Here is a 19,104-nt window from a genome sequence, read left to right on the forward strand (position 1 = left end):
CTCCTGCCCCAGGACACCAGGCAACGCTACTGGGGCCAGCCCAGGTGCTGAATCCAGCCTCCCTAAAGCCACTTGGGGCAATATCTGTCACACCTCAAGAGTGCATGTGTGGGCATATTTCCCAGGGACTATGTGCCACTTGTATTTGTCCCTAGGGAAACACACATGCACACTCATCTGGACACACCCAAGGTAAATTACTTTTGTCCACCCAACAGTGCTAACATTGCATGGCATCCTGCAGCACCCTTGAAAGAATGGCAAGGCATCCCAGGGTCGAGAATCACTGGCCGCATCCAGACATGCAGGCACGTGCTGTTTGTGGCTGCAAACTGCATGTGTGGAATGTTGAAACATGCCCCGTGCTGCAAATTTTAAAATGCGCATGGACAATAATGCTAAGAAAAAGGTGGGGTGGCTCTTATTAAAACAGTGTGTGCCAGAACAAACAGAGGCTCAGTCCTCCAGGAAGATACTGTGGCTTTAGGCCAGAGCATTTCTACTATTTGATTTGTGCTCTTGATGCTCCAGCACACCTGGAGCTGGGAGAAACAGGGAAACAGCTGTTTGCCCAAAGTAGAACAATTTGTCCCTCACCAAAGTGCATGTGCAGGAGTGTAAGCTGTGGCACAAAGTAACAGCACAAAATTGTGCCACTACAGGCACACACCCCTGCACACTTGGACATGGCCCTCACACAGTCCCTGAGTTAGACCCTCACAGTTGCCTTAAAGTATCTAAAATGTTTCTTTTGAATTTTTTTTTTTACTTTAAAAGGTTAAGAGGTAAATGCACAAATGGCCTTAGGCACGTAAAATGTCAGCTAAATCCAAAGTTTAGATTCTCAAAATTCCTGCTCTCAGTATACTCAATTTTGGCCATTTAAAATACAATGGAAATGGCAGATACTTATTTTTGAAAACTGCTTTTGTATGTGTGGTATTTTTAGCAGTGGGACACAGTATTGTTTGCAGTAGGTAAATGTACATACCGATTTGACCAAACTATAATGGAATAAGGGATAAGGACTTGATTTAAAAATAGGATGTGGGCATTACAAAACTGAGTGCTGCCTTCTCTAATCTTCAGAGGTGCCTAGCCGTCTAGGACAGCTCACATTATTCCAGTTGGGTACCAAAGTTCCCCGTACAATGTAAGGAAACAGTTAGTCATTTGTTGGGACTGAGACCTAGAAAAGCTAGCAGCTTGAATGGGGAATTCCCTAGTTTACTCTTGAAGGTGATCTTCAATCCTGTCTTTCTCCAGGCCTCAGCTGCCTCTCTCTGAGTTTCTGAAGTTGTAAATAGACATCACATTTATCCTGGGAGAAAGCCTTTCATTCCAGGATCCTACAGACATAAGTCCACTGTCCTGCTTCAAGTCTTTTTGAAGCAAGTGGGATAAAATGTACTCCTGCTTTTTCCCAGGACACAGCTGTGTGACTGTAAGGTTATTGTGTTTTTTCCCCAGACAAGCCAGCCAGCATGTGTGCTTGTTTCTGGCAATGGAGCAGGAATGCAGCTTAGAAGAGCAACATGTGTAAATAACTGTGCTGTGCCTGTTTTGATCCACCTCAAACCCTGGGACAATTAGGTTCATGTCAAATGAGAAAGCTGTTTACAGCGTGAGGCATCTCCTCTACTTGGGAGTCACAGCTCTGCTGTCCTGGAGTTAGCAACGTAAGGCCTTTATTTAAAACGGAGGTGTTCCAATTGGTGCCCTGGGGGTTGTATTCAGCCCATGAGGGGTTAACATGTGGCCCTTGGACTCCCACCCAGCCACCTCTGCCCCTTGCTGGAGGCAGCAGAGGCAACAGGTGGGGGTGCCCATGCATGCAGTGCAGAAGGGTAGGGGAGCCTACCTGTTTGCCCATGGTGTAGCAGGAGATAGGGAAGGGGAACATACCTGCATTCCTATGTTGTAGTGGATTGGGGGAGCAATCACCCACATGTGATGCATCAGGGAATGGGAGCTCCTGCCTACTCGTGTTTCAGTGTGTCGGGGGGAGGAGGGCACCTGTCCATGCATATGCATGGTATGCAGCCTGGGGAGTCTGTGGCACCTCTAATGTAGACCCCACAGTTAATGTGTGGCCTTTACTGGTGCAGCCTGGTGCTGGGTGTGCTCAGCTGCTCAGAAGTTGGACAGTCCTGATTTAAAAATCTGAGGAGGACAAGTCATCTGATGGAAAACATTTTGGGAGAAGAAAGAGTGCTGCCCTCTTTTCTATTTAATAGGTCAAAACATCCGCCAATGATGATTTCTAGCCAAGGAGATTTGATTCCATATCTCCACAGGGAATGTCCTAACCATCAACCTGTAGGGTATTCTAGGTAAACTTCTCTTAGTTCCTCTTCATAAAGAACCTATACAAGTTAAACTTTTTCTTCTGCCACTGCCACCTGGTCCAGACATGCCCTTTATGGAGAATTTGGGATAAAGCTGGCTCCCATCTCTACACAGACCAAGTGTTCTATGCATTGTGTGAATCTTCAGTTGCCTTTTATTGTATGGTCCAGTACTACCAAAACTTGAGTGATCACCCTTAAGTATAGTAGGCTATTACTGCTGCAAAATGGCCTCTTAAATAATGAGACTGGAGTGTTGTTGTAGCTGTGATGATCTGTATGAAATGTATGAAGAATATATGAAAGAAGAAATGGTCTCAAACTGCAGCAAGGGAAATTTAGATTAGATACTAAGACAAACTTTCTCACTAGGAGGGTAGTAAAGCACTGGAACAGGTTACTCAGAGAGGTTGTGGAATCTCCATCCTTGGAGGTTTTAAAGACCCAGCTGGGATGATCTGCTTGGGGATGGCCCTGCCTTGAGCAGGAGGTTGGAGTAGATGAACTCCTGGGGTCCCTTCCAACCCTAGTTTTCTATGATTCTGTGGAAGGAAGGGCTTTTTATCTAGGATATCTTTTATTACAACACCTGTATGGTCGGGAGAGAAGTTTGGAAAACTTGAGCACAAAGCTCCCTTTTTCAGGTCTGGGAAAGAATCAGACCTGGACTAACCTAAACAGAAAATAAAATCACAAAAGGTTTTGTGTTTAATTCCATGTAAATTAAAGTGGTTACTTATGGAATGGAGGGCTATCTTCAAAGCGTAGATAGTGATAGTGAGCGAGTTTGTTAATTTGAAAGAAATTATGTTTTTCTTGCAAACTCTGCTAGGTGGAGATTCGCTGGATACTTGTATTGAATTATTTGACTTCCACGCTTTTCATCATCGTTTATTAATGGCAGTAGTGCTCAATGTGCTAGACTCTAAACAAGCATAAATCACATTCCCTAACTAGAAAATATTTATAATTTTTTGATAAAATGGTCATTACTAAAGCAGGTTTTCAGGAGTCCTCAAATAAAATGTTAAAGGGGCTAATGTATGCTTACAGTGCCGTAGCAAGTGGGGACGAGCAGAGCAACACTCAGGGCACCACAGTGAAGGGGCACCAACAGGCACTTCCCAGCCAGGGCAGGGCAGGGCATGGGACAGAGCCACGAGCGGCTCATTTGAGCGGGGGTGCAGGGATTTCGGGGAGGGGGGCAGCTCCCACCACTACATGCACTCCCGGGCAAGCATGGGGGAGCATATGCCCCCTGGATCTGTGTGCAGGGTGAGGGTGGGCTGATGCTGCTGGCTTGCCTCAGGTGCCAAACTTCCTTGCTACAGTACTGTATGCTTACATTATACAGTTAAAATATATCCAACAAATTCGACTCAAGCAAGTTGAAGTGGCTTATTAATTATATTAAATACATTCAAATTAAATTACATTAAATTAAACCATGGGCAGAGCAATAATCAGTGTAGCCAGTGTGACTGCACTGGGGTCCACTGTCTAAAGCGGGGGCTCATCCATCTTGATATACTAAGTATATTCAATTTCACTTGTATCCAGTGCTTGAAATACTTCTGGCATTCCTTGTTCAGTGTCATCATAATCTCCTTTTAGGGATACAGAATATTTTGCTCCATAATACATATGTAATTTAGCATAAATATAGCCTATGACAAACCCTATAACACTCCTGCTGTTGTTGCCAAATTATTTTTACAGCCATTCTGCAAATGGGCTGGTAATGGTGGTGAGAGGGTTAATGCAGTGGCTGTTGACTGTACAGCAGGGGAACTTGGAGTGAGGAGAGCAAGCTGGCCTCCCATCACCAGGACAGGAGCCAGCAGCCCTTGAATGAGTCCTTGCCAGGGCCCAGGGAAGATTCTTTCTACCCCCGCACCCCAGTTCTCCTGGGTTTAGCACAACCCCCTCCCCACCCTCACCCTTATGCCCAGGGCACAGAAATAACTGGCTACACCTCTGGCAGGAGTCAAGGAGCAGAGAAGCCTGAGGTCTGCCCGGCCTAGAATGAGGAGCTTGGCTCCCCAGTCAACAAGGGGTAGCACATGGTCAGTTCATCCCCAGTCGCCACACCCCTCCATTAGCCAGGCTCACTCAGCAGGAAGGACCCAGTTCCCAACAGGATTGTTTCCAGATGCCAGGTCCTTGGGGCTGGGCTTCCTCTGGGGAGCCTGTGTCACAAGGCTACTGGAACTGGTGTGCCAGCAAGTGCTGGAGTTCAGGGAGCCTGGGGACCCAGCAGGTGAAACACTGTGATATTGTGGGCATGTCTACATGTGCTATTAATGCACTTTGTAAAATGAAAAATGGAACATACAGCACAGTAAGCCTTTGCTGGGAGCACATCTACATGCTTCTCCCACCCTGCTCTGCCCCCTTGCAGCAGCCCAGGGGAGCTGGGGCCAATCCCAATGCGCACGGGGCCAGGAGAGCTCTGCCAGCTGCAGTGGCAGCTGTTGCCTCCTTGCCCCATGTACATTGGGATGGGACTTGATGAGCACACGGCCAGGAAACAGCTGCTGCAGCTAGCAGAGGTTTTCTAGCCCAGTGCACATCAGGACACATAGCTGCCAGGCAGAGCTTCCCCGCTTGGCATGGGTTTACCAGGAGTTCCCATGGATGTGAGGCAGCTGCCAGGTCAGTTTCCCCGGGGGGGGCATGGGGCTCACTGGCAGCTGCCCTACCTGCTTGGGTTCCCAGCCCCTGTCCACCCCCCCAGGGCAGCTCTGCACCACATGAAGCTGGGAACTCTGGAGAGTGAGTGTGGGATGGAGTTCCCAGCTCTGCACCACACAGAGCTAGTCTGGAGAGCAAGTAGGGACTGGGTTCTTGTATGACAGTATGTAGCCTCCCTGTCAGGGGACACAGGGAGGTTTTAGGCAATGTTAACAACAGAAATTTTCTCTTAATCTTTGAACTCTTAGCTAAATACAACCCAGTGCTGAAACAGCTAATTAACAGGCCAAAAGATTCCATTCAGTGTTTTAACTCATCATATTCAGAGCAAAATTACTGAATTATTGCTGAAATGTGTTGGGAGAGAGATGGTTGAAGTAATCAAAAGTGCACCATTTTCACTGCTTTGTGGCACTGAACAGCCCTGATATGTCAGTGCCCCCACACATGCCACTGGCCCTCACACCTGACCCCCAGCCCCCCAGCCCTACTCGTGCCCCTCACTCCGCACCCACAGCCCTCCGGGCCCTGCCAGTGCCCCTCACTCCCCATCCATAGGCTCCCACACATCCAGCCCTGCCAGGGGCCCCCAGCTGCCAGGACTATGGGGCCAGGAACCTGGGTCCGCAGCCCCCTGCTCCCTGCAGCAGTGCCTAAGCCCTAGCTGCCACCCACGGGAGGTGGTGCCTACTGTGGCAGCAAAGAGCCCACTTCCCCCTCCCCCATGGGCAGCACAGCTGGAGTGGAACTCGTGGGGGGGGGCATGGAGGGGCAGGAGGGGGTTTGCCTGCTATGGGCTCCCCGTCCTGCTGCCCTCTCCCTGGGGTCACAGCAGCCCAGAAGGCAGGACTGGGCAGAGCTGGGTGGGGAAGCTTTGTGCCGCCACCACAGGCCCCAGGCTGCCATGATAAGGTGCCTCTTGCCCACCCAGCAGGTGCAAGGGGCACAACTCCATGCCATCACCCCCTCTGCTGCTGGGTGGGTAGGGGGTGCCTTGTCATGGCAGCATGGGGTGGTGGCACCAAACTTCCCTTCCCCTCTTTGCCCTGCTGCTCCAGGTTTAGCCACTGGGCTGCACAGGCCCCCAAAAGAGGGCAGCAGGGTGGGGAGCCTATACACAAATCTGCCCCCTCCCCTTGCAAAAATCTCGGGGCCACGCATCCACCATGCCCCCACTGGGAGTATGCACAATGATGGGGAACCAGCTCCCCCTTCCTGCAGGTGAGGGGTGGCACCACCTGGGGGCTGCACCTGCAGGGAGGGATCAAAGTAGCAGTTGTGGAGACCAAGCACAGTGGGCACAGCCCTGGTGAGAACCCTGTGCAGAGCAAAGCAGGGGGCTGCACTGGGGCCACAGGGAATGGAATTCAAGTACAAGCCCAGGAGCAGTCAGGACATTTCTTCTTGACCAGAGACAGGTGCAGGCGTGCTGGGGGGACCCTGTTGCACCCAGCAGCTGAAAGCAGCTCTGGGAAGGGGCAGCCATGGTGGCCCAAAGCTGCAGTGCTGCAGGAGGGAGCCCCTTGCCCTTTCTGGTGGCCCATTGCAATCTCCCTGACCCCTGTGCAGCTCTGCCTCTTCTGGTGCCACCTACCCACCCTCTCCTCTGCCTCACTGACTTGCTGCTTCACCTGTCAGTGTTTGCTGCCTGTCCCCACTCATGGGGATCCTGGACTGGATGAGGAACAACCAGTCTGCAGGGCTCTGTTGTTCCTCATCCCAGTCCAACTCTGTGCATTTCTGCCTTCTCCTGGACCAGGAGAATGCAGCCCTGGCCCCTCCGCTCTTACTGAAGTATCTTGTTTCTTTCCCCAGGAGACACCCCTGCTGTTCTGCACCACACACACCCCTCCTGCCACCTGCTGCTTTGACAATGGCACAGATGTCACCTGGCAGCCTGTGGAGAGGCCCAGATAGTGGCCAGCTGAAATAGTTATCTGCGTTAGGGCTGCCAGGCCAAGACCCCAGCAACTGCGGCCCACTAGGTAGCTCTCCCAGGCTGAGGGGCCCATGGTGGATCCAGGATTTGGTAATGGGGTGTGTGGGGTGTGGAAACAGCTACCCCACTCTTTGGGGCTCCTTCCCAGCCCTCTTTCCTCCCTGCCCCCAGTAGGGGCACATAAGCCTGCCTCTATTCTGTCTGGAGATTTTTTTAAGCTGCCCTATACTCTGTTCCCCTGGCCAGAATATAGCTGGAGCTATGTCTCATGATAAGCATTTGGGTGGGAGTGGGGGCAGGTTCGGGCATCAGGGGCTGTTAAGGGGGCAAGTGGCTTATCTTCCTTTGACTCTGAGCCCAGTTTGGTGCTGGAGTTGGAACCCAACTGCTGCCTACCCACCTGTCCTCCCACCTTGTGCTCAAATCTAGGAGAGGGTCTGCCCCCCTCCCCCCACCCACATGTTGAAAGGGGAAAAAATTCATCTTGGATTTGAATAGCTACAATAGACTAACAGCAGCCCTGAAACTGATGGAAGGTAGCTCACTTCATGTCTGCTAATGCTGCTGAGCCACTCAGGCCCTGTGGAGTGACACAGTTTATGATTGTGGCCCAATTTCCTAATGGGAATGCTGTCTGGTGCTTACCTGGGACTGACTCTTCAATAGTGGGATGAAAGCCCAATTTCAGGGAATCCTCAGGGAACACAGTCCAGAAATCTGGGATTGTCTCAGAAAATCTAGGACAGTTGGTTTGTGATCCATCTAAAGACCTAGTGAAATGGCAAAAGAACAAGTAAATGAAGGCTGGTAAGTGAGCCCTTTTCCTTTTGGATGATCAGAGAATATACTCCTGCACTTATTTCAAATTGTACAATAATTCTCCTATGCATAATTCAGTCCTTTCTTCAGGAAAAAAAAAGTCTTTATTCATTCCATAATAGGCATCTAGAAGCTTAAGCTTGTTCCCTTAGTTATTTCTGCCACATTATCTTTGCCAAACATTTTTCTACAGCTTTCCAGAACAGTGTTAGGAAAAACATTGGGCTGTCTGTCAAGGCTTTCTGAAATTATCACTTTATTTTTATTTAGTAGCTGCCTCCCCAGAAATGTAATTGCTTCTCCCTGAACCCAAGCACGACACCAGTCATAATCTGGGAGCACTAGCATGTTCTTTTTCATTGAATTTTTTAGTTCAGAGTATCTCAGATGCAAATAGTTCTACCATACCCCATGTATACATCTGCTTCATAGTAGCTGCAGCTTGTGTCTGCAAAGGGTGCCAGGCACAGCAGGGGACAGAGGCAACAGCGAGCAGGTTTCTTCCTCTTTGACCTGCTCCCTGCTATTCTCCCACACTTCTTTTCCTTCAACCCACCCTCCACCGCACTGCTTGATCAACCTGTTGCTACTGTTCCCAGGTACCACAGTCATGGGAAGAAGTCTCAGAGCTGCTCCTGCCCCATTCCAGACATGGGCTGCAGGGAATGGCTGGGCTTGGTTCAGGACAGCAGCAGCACACAGGTTCCTCCTTCTAGTGCCTGGGGCAGTAGGAGGGGGACAACACCTAGGGTGGAAAGTGGGTAGGGGGCAGGTACTAGAAGGGGAACCTGCACACTGGTGCCTCTGTTCTGAGCCAAGCCTGGCTCCTCCACAGTCCCCAGCTAAAACAGAACAGAAGCAGCACTGGGGATCCCCTCATGCTTGGGTCTGCCAGGGATAGTGGCTGCTGTGGGTGATCGTGTGTCTTCTCCCCAGCCATGCACATGGTCCCTGCTCAACTCCCCAGTGTCTTCTCCAGACCCGAGGGCTCCAGTCACATATTGTCCCCTTTTCCACACCCCACCCCTCCATGGTCTGAGGGGTGGTGTGGTGCATTCTCTTTAGGAAATTCTGGATCTGCTCATGGAAGTGTCCAGGTCAAAAACTTGGTCTCAAACTAAAAGTTGAAATATTGAGCCCCAACACCCTGGTCCTCAGCTGAGGAGAAAATATTGATTCTAAAACCTGAAGTTTTAGAGAAGGTTTCAACCTCAGTTGTGCAAAGTCAAGCCTTGAATATTCACAGAGAAAGAAATAAGATTGCAGTCCTGAGGAGACTTAAGTATGTGCTTCACTTTATACTGACTTCAATAACTACTGTATATAAAGTTAAACACCGAGCTGAATCTCTACAACTGGAGTCCAAGCCGAAGCTAGTATTCTATAGTGTATGCATTGTTAATCAAAGAAAGTGATCTACTTCATTGTAAGGCTATTTTGTTTGTGGATAGATTATAAAGGTACACATTTCTCACCATAGCATGCTAGTTTTTTGCAGGTGAAGAGATATCGATATTTTAATTTATCTGAAGTGCTGAATTTATAAGAATAGTTGTATCTTCACAACAGTGTTCAAAGCAAGGAAAATCACACTTTAACTTGGATATGTTTCTTGATTTAAAAAGGAGAAACTTATTCAATTGCAGATGTTGCCTCTTCAAGGAACTGTTTAGTATCAACTTAATTTGGTTGTGGGGTGGAACAATGAAACAAGAGAAATATTCTGGTATATAAAGTACAGAAGGATTTCCCTACCAATTTAGTTTTGGAATTGCTCTAAATCGCAGAAATGCTAGTTTGTTTCATAGTTTCATAGTTGATAGGGTCAGAAGGGACCTAAGCAAATCATCAAGTCCGACCCCCTGCCATGGGCAGGAAAGGATGCTGGGGTCAAACGACCCCAGCTAGGTGAATGTCTAGACTCCTTTTGAAGACCCCCAGGGTAGGAGCGAGCACCACTTCCCTTGGAAGTTGGTTCCAGCTCCTAGCTGCCCTGACAGTGAAGTAGTGCCTCCTGATATCTATCTTGAATCTACTCTCAGTCAACTTATGGTCCTCCTGAAGTGCGGCGCCCAGAAGTGGGTGCAGTACTCCAACTGCAGCCTGAACAATGTTGCATAGAGGGGAAGGATCACCTCCTTCGACCTGCTCCTGATGCATCTGTGGATGCATGACAAGGTGCAGTTAGCCTTCCTGATCGCGCGGCCTGTGTTCATTTTGGAATCAATATTGACTCCAAGATCCTTTTCTGCCTTTGTGCTGACAAGAAGGGAGTTCCCCAGCCTGTAGGTATGCTGCTGGTTCTTCCTCCACAGGTGCATCACCTTGCACTTGTCCGTATTGAAACCCATCCTGTTCTCATCCACCCACCTCTGTAACCTGTCCAGATCTAGTTGTGGCCTGTCCCTCTTCTTCTGTTCCTTTCTTTAAGAAAGGGAAAAAAATCCTCAAACTCCACCACCTCCCATATGTCAGCACAAGTGTAACTACAGAATGCCTAGACAAATATCCACTCGGATGCCTTGGGTAAACAAAATGGTATGCTTATCCATATAAAAGTAAGTCTGTAGAATTAAGTGAACAAAGCAGCTGTTTGCTTAATTCTGATTTGTTTGTTCATATTACTTTTTGGTTGTTGATACTGCCATATATATCCATGGGGGTGTGGAGTGATTAACAATACTAATATAGATTTAAAAAGTTGTGATCTGTTTGTCTATTGGAAGCTGACTTGTTTTCAGTTCTAAACTATTGATGTTTTTGGATTGCTCTACCCCTTACATATACTCTTAATTAGCAGCTGGTTGAAAAGTCCTCTTGAAGATGGAGAATTGCTTAGACGTGTTCAGGGTCTTGGGGTTCACCTGTGGAGTCTTTTGTGCATTGTTCCAATGCAAAATAAAAGTGTTACTGGTGAAATAGTGCTGATCACAGGAGCAGGGAGTGGAATCGGAAGACTGATGGCCTTAAAGTTTACCCGTCTTGGGAGCTGTCCTTGTTCTTTGGGATGTTAATCAGGAAACTAACAAGGAAACTGGTAGATTAGTCAAGTAATTTGGAGCAGTGAGACTACACACCTGTATCTGTGACTGTAGCAAAAGGCAGGAGATCCACAGAGTTGCAGATCAGCTAAATATTTCATCACTATGACTTGAGGTATTTTATGGCATGCTTCTTGCCTTAAAGTCTCCAAAGAGCATGAGGCCAGAGTTCATGGAGCATATTCACCTTTTCTTAATGAGGGCAGTTTCTACCTGATTCCTATCACACAGTTTGAATCAAATGTCAATTAGAATGAAGTGTTAATATAGGAACATATGGGAGATTTTTGTGCATTTCTGCACTTCAGGACCACAAAAGAGTGCTCACTTTCTACACCTGGTGGTGGGAATGAGCTACAGCAAGCCCTAGATACCTGCTGTATGTACATATTAATTAATACAGTTTATATTGCATAGTTGGACTGCCCTAGTCTGCATTCACTTTAATCCTCATTCAATGAGGATTAGTTAATTCGGACTGGAGCCAATTTTAATTTGGACTCCAGATGTTCATGTGTATATAGTGACGGCTGTAGTCCAATTTAAATCTAACAAAATGTAATGTCTATAAATGGCTTCCTTTCATGCAAAGGTTGCTAGAAATTGCATCTTTCTGACTATAAACAGACATTTCCAAACATGGGTAGAGCTAGGATTTTGAAAAAAAAGGGGGTGCAAATGATGTGGTGCCCCTTTGCATATAGCACAACACATTTTTATGAAGTGAAAAAGAAATCAGAAGTTTTACTAATAAGATAGTGGCTTTTTCAGTTTAAGAGCTTTAGTTTAAGATCAGAGCAAAACCAAATATAAATATTGTAATGAATATTAATTTGATGTCCCATAAATTATGCATTAAAAAACACAACAAATTAGGCAAAATAATCCAAAGTGGTTGTTTTGTTAGTCCTGCAGTCATTAAAAATTAAATGGACATCTCTTTCAGATTCATAAAATAAAATCTAACCTTTCTGAGCATCTTGACAATGTATCCAGTGCTTCACTGAAAGTTATTTACACTTGGGTTAATATTTTTAGGTACAGTTAAAAACAGTCTGCAGGGCTGTGAAAGAAGATGGGCAACCAAGAAGACTGCGAGTTGTGGGACCACGGAAAAGAGAACAACGTAGAGAGTGTGTAATCCTGTGAGATGCCTCCTGTCTTAGAAAGGAGCCAATTTTGGACATCAATCTGGAGCCTTGCTCTGAATGGGGCAGAAAGTTTCCTATTGTTCTTCATCCTTTTTTTCCATTGACTACTAAATGCAAGGGGTAGTGATTCAGCTTTCAAAGGAGCCCTGAAGAAAGATCTGGATAATGTCTGACCTGTGATGTGGTGGTTAGAGCATAGTGCTAGGAAGTCAGAATTGTAGTTTGATACCCACTCTGGGTAAAGGGGGCCTATATCCTGGGTCTTAGCCTTCCTGGGCAAACACCTTAACTGTTCAGCAATTGGATCTAAAACATAGGAGTATCTTTCTTCTCTTCCACTCTCCCTGTTTTTTCCTGAATTTATGTTGGGGCATGTACATACCTGGTCAATGTGTAGTGCTACTGTACACACACAGAAGAAAAGGAAGAGCCAAAGCTGCTTAAGTATATGGCTGGAAAATGGCCACTTAGATGCCCAAAAGGAAGTAGAATTCTGTCCTATGTTCATTAAGCCAAGATAGCTTTCTACCAAGAATGAGTGTTAAAAGTAGCTGTCACTTGTGCTTCATTCATCTGGAATCTCATGAAATTTGAAAGCTTGTGGAGACACCTTTGATAAAAGCTAACAAATACATCTCAGAGGTGCAGTATTCAAGCCTTTCCCTTTAAAGGAAGTCTACATATGAAGCAGAGTCATTTCTAGGCACAGGTGATAATAATATCTTTAGCTAAGGCTGAGTAAAGAAGGACATTCAAAGAACTAGTTTTTAGTTGCTTAAAACACTGATATGTAACTGTTGGGCTAGGAACTTTTTTTTTCATTGTGTGTTGCAGGCTAAGTGATACAGCTGTATTTGAAAGCAGCACTGGGTAGAGCAATGAATTTTCCTCTTTTGATGAAGATTATTATATCTGGTTTGTTAAGAAGCTATAGCACTTCCATGCTTGCTATATTGGCAGTATTTTACCCTGATGTCACGTGCCTCCCCATAAGCAGTAAGTCTGCACATGGTCAGTGAAGGCTTGTGGGAAGCTGGGAGCATTATTCTCAGACTCTCATGTTTCACCGCCCCTCTCAGCTCCTACATGACGACAGTATAACATGGAACAGCTCTTTATGATACACAACAGACTTGTGCAGATTGGGTTAGATGTTCACCTGTAACTATTTTACATAAATAGCACCAGGTATCAAAACTGGATAAGGGAGACTCTCTGGGGTTCTTATGGACTTTATTGCTAGTACTCCAGCATCCAGCAGCGTGGAAGAACAGAAGGTGACAGCTTAACTTGATCATGCACAAAGGGGAGAGGACACAGTTTGTTTAGGCAAGTATCGAGGGAAACTGAGGACAAGAAGGGTCTCTCATTAAACTAAACTCTGCTGCTCTCAGTAATTGCTGTGAAGCCCACAGGCAAAACCTATTTATTTCCTGCTAATGGCTTGTCCATGCCTCTCCATCAGTTGGAAATGCCTAACTCCCTCGCTTAATAATGTGGAACAATACTAGACCCCACAAAAGAGAATTTGAGTTGTTTCTTTAAAATCTTTTTTATTATGAGATTAGTATTCATTAGTGAGTTTTTAAATGTAGGCTTGTCTCACAGCCTGGTGAACCAGTCTTTCTTGGAATAAAGAAGGACAACTGAGGTTTTGCCCCTTTCTTCTTGTGATTTGGCTTTAATTAGTGACTTGTATCTTTACCCAGGTATATTGAGTCTGTTTAGACTCGGTGCTAGTAGAATCCTAAAATCTTGCTCACTTAGAATATAACAGTTCCTCAGTCAATATAACCTGAATTTGGCCTTCAGGAAACAGATGTTGGGTCTAACATTTCAAACCACACTTTATCTAATCATGCATGACCTCTTTCTCTCTCTCCAAAGTCTGCTCAACCCAGCCCGATCAGTTTATTCAAAATTAAAACTTTCTATTTATTTTTTAAGAAAATATCTCTAAAAATACTGATGATTACCCAACTAACACTTGGAGAGTTGTAGTCTTGTCTGTGCTTTGAAGATTGCTTCAGTTTCTGCTTTTCACACTTTTTCCAAGATATACCAGGAAGTAATGATCATTGCTGATGTTGGTATGTTGCCCAAATTGAGTTGGCTTGATTCTTCGGCATGAGGAAAGCTCTGAAAACACTTAAAGCAGACCCCAGAAGAAATTGCCTCTTCATCCTCCTTCGCCTCCTTCCAGCATACCTGGGGAAGCAGGAAAAACTAGTTGCTAACATGTAAAAAGCTCTGTGCAGTTCCCTTTGCTCTCTTGCAACAACAGCACCAAGTGCAGACTATGGCTGTCACAAGCTGGATATTTTTTTTCCCTTAACAAAATATCTTGTTGCCATGGAAGTACCTGTAACAGAAAACCCTAGCTCGGTGACAGAGAGGAGAGGTCCAAGTGATGGAAAGTAGCAGAATCTCTTTAAAGCCAAAACTTTTGTAGCTGGAAGGAGAGGGTTGGCTGCCTGCAGAGGGGAAAGGAATGACAACCCAGCCAAAGGAACTAAGACACCAGCGACCAGAAAAAAACTTCAAGTGGGGATGGCAGGGCAAGTTGCCAGCTACAGGTAAGAGCAGAAACACCTCCAAAACTCATGATGGGCTTGGAACAGAGCTCAACTCCCTATCCCCATTTTTGTTTTGCAAAGCCCAGCTTATAGCTAACTAGCTACAGAAATAACAGTAGGAAGGGAAGGTTGGGATTGGCAACACCTGGGTCAAGTAGGTAGGAGGGCCAGTCAGCTGCCTGAGGGTTAACAGGTAGATAAATACTTCCTTAAGCCAGAGGTAGGGGGATTGTTTTTTTGCAGTAGGGAAGCATGGAGTTTGCTGTGGAGATGAGGACAAATGTAAGCCTAGCAAAAGGGATTACAGCCTTGGAGAAGGAGTCTTTGATGATGGAAAGGGAGTGTGTCTATGCATCCATGGGAAACACTGAGGATTTTCTATGTTAACCCAGGAGGAGTCCTTGGAAGTGAATGCACCCAGAGAACTGGGGACTGTTTATCTTAGCTCAGGAGGGGCCTGGAGGAATGGGTGTACACTGAGGACAGCTTATGTTGACTTAACAGGGGTTTGCTTTTCTGTGTTTTCTATGCTTGTTTGTTAGTAACAATGGGTAGACTAGGGCAGCTGTGAGAGATGGTATGGAGGCTATAGAGCAGAGTGCTTGGCACCCTGCAAGCCTTCCGCTGTATTGTTATTAACCTTTTCTAATATTTTGTGGTTGTCTCAGAGGGAGGTAGGTGCTGCCTCCACCAGGCAGAGGTCCAGGAGGTCCAGGAGCAGTTTGAAGCCCTAGAGGGGCCAAAGGCCTGATGGAAATTAGGTGGGGTGGAACCTAAAGGATTTGGAGCTGTAGCCCCAATACTACTTCTGCTCTCTGCCATCTGCGGGCAGCTGCCAGCACCAGTACCACTGGGACAGGACAGGACAGGATGGGATGGGACAGACCTGCTGGGGCTGGCAGAAGGGCAGCTGGGGGTGGTGTGGAGCCTATGCACCCCCCTCCCTCCTCCAGGCAGGCTGCATCTCTGGCCTGTCCCACAGCACTGGGGGACCACAGCCTTGACTGCGCAACACCCGCTGAGCAGAAGTGCTGAGCCGGGGCTGCCTTCACCTTGGCAGCACTCGTACCCCCTGGCTTGCCTTGGACACACCAAGGAGGCCAAGTGGGCCCAGCTGCAGCTTGCCCTCACCTGGTGGGGGGCCTCCAATTTTTTATTTGCCAGGGGCCCCAGTAAGTCTTAATTTGCCACTGAAACAAGGGAGAGAAGGGCACCTTCTCACTGTCCAGGCAGATCAGTAGTCAGGGAAGGAAGAGGAAAGGCAAGGCACCTTCAGCTAGACTCTGGTCACTTAGAGGCAGCTTCCTGAACAACGTACTATAACACCAAGGCATGGCAGGATTGTGAGAGGAGAGAGATTAGGGAACTGGGGTAGGCAGACAGGTGCCACACAGCCACCAGGGAATGACATGACCACTCTGTTACAGTACCCAAGAGACAAATTATTAGCTCCCATCCTGGACCCTGGGAGCTTTGAAACAAATGATCAGCTCTCTACTCTACTCTGAGAAATATTAGGAGGCAATGAAGTGAAGTCATATCTTGGCTTCATCAGGACATATGTCACTTATCCCCAGCCTTCTTTACAGTTAAAAAAGCATTCAAGTTTTAGAAGTAGATTGCAGGGAATGTCAGAGTAGAACCAGTTTTTGCAGCTTCCCCAGAAGAGAGTCACCACATGTCTTTCCATATGTCATCTGCTGAAAGAGTCACCCATCTCAGAACCTTGCATAACATGAGGCTTATTGTCCACTGCCCATATTTGTTTTTAGATTTCAGAATGATTCCAAGTATGTTAAATGTTAGCTCATATAACTTGTATTTTAGACTCAATAGTCAAAGTAATTTTCCAAATTTTCTATTTTGGTGGCAGGAGAAAGTTGTTTTTCCCAGCATATTCCAAGGGTTTCCACTAGATTTTTAAACAAGCATCTTATTTCCCCTCCCTTGCATGGTAAGATACTCCAGCCACTGGAAGCTCTTTACTGGATTTGGCCTAGTAAACTTTACTTGACCTAGGCCAGTAGTATTCAACATTATGGTCTGGTGAGCCACATGAATAGTGTGGGGTTGCCCCTGAGCTGGTCCCTGGGCTTGGACAGCTTCAGCTGGCTTGCCTGTGCAGGGATTGGACCCCATGTTTTCCCCCTGGTCCCAGTATTGGGCTCCAGGGCCCTGCACCATCCCGCATGGTCTTGTGTGCCAGAATCAAGCCCTGCACTAACTCATAAGGCCACAGACCATGAGACTCCCCGTGGGCCAGATGACCCAGGGCCATCTTAGGAGTCCTGACCTCCTTCCACATGCTCTTGGTGACTTACTGAAGTCCTTGAGAAGTAAGTACTAGGAATGGAATAGCTGATTTCATACAAGAGGCATAAGGTCTGGGGCTTGCTTCAACTTAGTCCACAGAAAGAAGAGAGAAATTTCATTTGTTGGCTTGTGTCTGTTGGGATTATAAACATCCCAAATCCTTAAGAAATAAGGTTCCTGACCTGAGGGGATTGGCTTGTCTGTATTCCTTACTCTGTGCCACACATCCTCTTCTCTGGTCTCCTCTCAGCACAGGAAGAAGTCAAGACAATAGCAGGTGCAAAAATGGGAAATGCTGCTTCCACAAGCTAGGTGCATCTAATCTGGTAATGGCTGCTGAGGCTATGACCTCCAGCTGAGATCACTGCTCTTCCTGTGTGGAAGAGGTGAAGGGGTAAGCCTGTATGGTGCAAGGCAGGAACGACTTGAGCTGCAGTACTGGCAGAAGCAGCACTTCCATACTGATGAACTAAAATGCAAGCTGAGCTGAGAAGCACTGACCTTTTAAACCATTCTTGCCTTTGACCAGTACAAAAGTTCTTTGGTTTACTTTATACTTCAGAGACTTTCACCCTGCATCAGATCTTCCTTTTTTGTAAAAAGAAACTATCTGAACACAAGTGCTGCCAAGAGCAGTATAACTTGTGAAACCAGCATGTAACTCAAAACAAAGAATGGAGGTGTCAGGGTCCTCATTTAAGAAAGTTGCTGGAACTTGTAGGTCAGTGGTTCTCCAAAAGGATGCCTTGAGAACCTTTTTCAGGGGTGCTGCAGTGTCCCACAATCTTGGTATTGTTTGGTATGCAAATGTGATTCACAAGATAAACCCAGAGAATTCAAGTAGGAATCCACAGAGTTAAAATTTTTCTGACCCGTTGTCTTTTTGAGTTCTTTGGAACATAATTTCTCTTTTTCTGTAGTCAAACAAACAAAAATGAAGAACTGGACTTTTCTGAGGGGTGCCTTGCCTCCACAAATATTGAAAGCCACAGTCCTAGGTTGTTGGGGTGGGCAGGCAAATAATCTTGTCAATGCAAATCTGCATGCAATCTTTGGGGTTTTTTTCACCTAAACCTGAGGACACTAAAATGCTGTTTCAATTGACTAACACATGCTGGTTTATTTTATAAAGGTTGTCCTGCATTGCAGCAAAATATCTGCTGGTGGCCTAGCTGCTACTGGTGGTAAGTCTCCAGCAGGGCTTCCCAGAAAAAAATTAGGTCCTGAAAACCAGGAAGACTGCCAAAATGTGCAATAGTCAAGAGAATAAAAGCACAGTAGTTTGACTTTTTTGTCATCTTCCAGGTGAAAAAAAGAAGCTGAAGATGTTAGTATCCTAAACAATAATGCTGGTATTGTAACTGGAAAGAAGCTTCTTTAATTGTCCCTTGTGGAAAAAAGCATGGAGGTAAATACTATGGCACACTTCTGGGTAATTTTTCTTTCTATTATGGATCAGCCTATGTACTCCTCTCCGTGCTAGTGTATGTGGTGATTGGAAGGGGAAATGGGTTCTTTTATTTGTTGACTCAGGAACAATTTTTTTTTCAATTAGGAAGTGTATGATTGGCTGCAAGTGTGAGGTCATGTTATAGTACGTTGTTCAGGAAGCTGCCTCTAAGTGACCAGAGTCTAGCTGAAGGTGCCTTGCCTTTCCTCTTCCTTCCCTGACTACTGATCTGCCTGGACAGTGAGGATGTGCTCTTTTCTCCCTTGTTTCAGTGGCAAATTAAGACTTACTGGGGCCCCTGGCAAATAAAAAATTGGAGGCCCCCCACCAGGTGAGGGCAAGCTGCAGCTGGGCCCACTTGGCCTCCTTGGTGTGTGGCATATTTTTGAACCTCTGATGTGGAAGGGGATGGGAAAATGACATATTTGGAGATTGAAAAAACCATTTAGCATGTGCATGAAGCTTGGCTTTGCCTAAAGAGCACATGCAATCCTCCAGGGTAGGTTTCTTGTATTCAGAAACATTCTTGAAACAACTCTTACCAGCTTTGTTTTTCAGATTTTGACGGAAAGGTGGGTATTGAGTTTCTGCATCTAGAAAAAAAAAACCTGGATGCTTCATTGTGTGCCACTGGCTGCTGTCAAGGAGAGAAGCAGGACCGGTCCTGATTATGTAGAGAACTACAGTCAGAAATGGAAGCTAGAGTCCCAAAGTTATTCAGATACATACATTCCCATTAAAATCCGGAAGTAAATATGGTAGATGCCTGAAGG

The 19,104-nt window shown here is 46.3% G+C and overlaps 1 pseudogene; it reads left to right on the forward strand.

Annotated features, from left to right (window-relative positions):
* The first annotated feature begins 7,759 nt into the window (after window positions 1-7,759).
* On the forward strand, window positions 7,760-18,467 carry LOC109315082 (annotated as a pseudogene).
* The last annotated feature ends 637 nt before the right edge of the window (window positions 18,468-19,104 follow it).

Source organism: Crocodylus porosus, unplaced genomic scaffold, assembly GCF_001723895.1.
Source record: "Crocodylus porosus isolate Cpor-Errol unplaced genomic scaffold, CroPor_comp1, whole genome shotgun sequence".
Classification (NCBI taxonomy): Eukaryota; Metazoa; Chordata; order Crocodylia; family Crocodylidae; genus Crocodylus; species Crocodylus porosus.